General features: G+C 47.0%; 1 protein-coding gene across 1 annotated transcript in view; it reads right to left on the bottom strand.

Annotated features, from left to right (window-relative positions):
* PPEF1 (protein phosphatase with EF-hand domain 1) overlaps positions 1-2,350 on the bottom strand; it is a 111,630-nt gene that overhangs the window by 50,453 nt on the left and 58,827 nt on the right. The window lies entirely within an intron of this gene.

The raw sequence follows: 2,350 nt of genomic DNA, 5'->3' as shown, positions 1-2,350 counted from the left end.
GAGCTGGCAGTCAGCACAGAGCCCGACGCGGGGCTCGAACCCACGAACCGCGAGATCATGACCTAAGCGAAAGTCGGACGCTTAACCGACTAAGCCACCCAGGCGCCCCAATCTGTTCTTATCGGTCTACGCCGGAGTCCTCTCCTTGTTCACATCCGAATATCTTCAAGGACCTCTCAAGAAAGGAGCGTTTCTAACTGCCTCAGAAGTCATTTTTCTCATGTAGTCTACTCAACTGTTTTGCCTTTTATGTATCTCCCCAAATGTCTAAAAACATAATCACTAGATTTTCTCTTGCGGTTGTTCCCCACATCATCCCACCCCTTCTTCTTTCCTTCCACTGTCACTGGCCGCAACAGCGGGACTGAACTTCTGAACGTTTTACACGGTACCATGTACGGAGTGAAACGAATCTTATTCCCCAAACCGTGCCAACTCCTTAGTGTCCTCTCACGGGTCCATTCTCCCTCCACTCCCACAGCTTTCCAGTGTGGCCCACAGAATCCCCATTTCATGGTAAATAAACTCTCCTCTGCCTTCAACTCATTCAGGAAGATTGTCCTCTGGAAGGAAAGGACTCATTCCTCCACAGGATGGACACCTCAGAGGCAGGAATTGGGGAGGGTTTACATGCTCCTTAGAGCCACCGAAAGACCAACACTTTGCCAGCCTCAGGTAAAAGCCTCTCCTCCTTTCTAGCCCATGACCTCTGACTGGCCTCCCTTGCCCTGCTCCTCACCTCATGGTCCTGTGGCCAACTCATTTAACACACCTGCTTTCCCTTTCCACATCCTTGACCTCCTCTCTCCAATGTTCTCTTCTGCTCACTTCAGCCAGCCACATTCTGGACTCCACCTTGAACATGCTCATCCCCTAGGACTATTCCCCGTATACCTTCCCACCCTTCCCACTCCCTAAGGCCCTTGCTCCAGTCAGTCTGCTCCCTCAGAAAGCATGCCAATCCTGTCGAACACCCACCTCTCCCAGTTGGCCAGCCCATCCTGACTCCTCTTCCTTCCCTGCCCAGCCTGGATTCTGTCACTGATCTCGGGAATTGCTCTGTAACCAGCACCCTCAGCTCCCTACCAGAAAAACTTTGGCTGGACTTCCTGACACCAACCTAAGTTCCTGGGCAGCCTCCTACTTCCTCTTCTCCCACCTTCCAGATCCTCGCTTAGGCCTCCTGCCATCTCAAGTGAACCTTCTCCTAAGTGCCAGCTCCATTCATCCACTTCTGGTTTGGCCCTTTCCACTCCCTTCTGAGCTTCCACTCCACATGAATGAAATGAAAACCTTGCATTTCTGTTATAATTCATTCCTTTTAAAAAATGCTTTTGGATATTTGTTATTTTATCCACAATAAACCTTTTGTGGGGTGGAAGCTCAAGAATATTACAGCCAAAAAAAATTGAGTTTTACAGAGGTTATGTGGCTTACTTAAGTTCTCATAGTATTCAAAGAGTAGAAATGATCGGCCATCATAATAATCAAAATGTATTTTCTTTCAACCATCTGAGACAACTATGCTGCACCCAGTTATTCAACATATTAGTTGTGGGGATTGACATGCTGATCAAAAAGAGAGATCAAGGGGTGCACCTGGGTGGCTCAGAGGGTTAGGCATCAGACTCCTGATTTTGGCTCAGGTCATGATCTGGCAGTTCTTGAGTTTGAGCCCTGCCTCAGGCTCTGTGCTGGCAGCGAAGAGCCTGCTTAGGATTCTCTCTCTCCCTCCTGCTCTCTCTCTCTCTCTCAAAAATAAATAAACGAAAAGAGAGATGAAGGGATGAAGGCAGAGGTCACCTCAGGATCACTTTTCTTCATACAGTTGTCCCAGAGGCAAATATTCAGGTCATTACTGCTGGCTCAGAGAAAGAGATGAATCTGATCAAAGAGATGCAGAGAAATCCCATGCCAGTCAAGCTGCTCTGTGCCCTCTGTGTGGGCCCCACACCAAAACCCAACGAATGAAGAGGAGTCACAGCGCTGGAAAAGCAACTGAGCTCAGCAATGGTGAATCAGTGTAGAGAAGAGAACAATTTGGAGCTTACTAAGTGGGGCACTCCCTTCGTGCATAATTAGTGTGCTTTGGAAGAGAAGACTGGTATGTGACATGCTCACTTCTGAACAAAATAAAAGCAAAACGGATTGTTCCCTTTCTCATCCTGTGCCATCTAGACATTTATGACATCATAAACACCACAAACACAATCCAGTGCAAATCGGAATGGATATACAGATAACAGTAGCATTGAGCAAAGACCCAGATTAAAATTTTTAAAGACATTTGTATGAAATATGTGTTAAAAAGCCAAAAGAAATCCCTCTACAAAAATTTCAGCTTCTTAGA

Source organism: Crocuta crocuta, unplaced genomic scaffold (assembly GCF_008692635.1).
Source record: "Crocuta crocuta isolate KB4526 unplaced genomic scaffold, BGI_CrCroc_1.0 scaffold312, whole genome shotgun sequence".
Classification (NCBI taxonomy): Eukaryota; Metazoa; Chordata; class Mammalia; order Carnivora; family Hyaenidae; genus Crocuta; species Crocuta crocuta.
The sequence above is the reverse complement of the archived record's forward strand: the minus strand, read 5'-3'. Positions and strand labels throughout refer to the sequence as shown.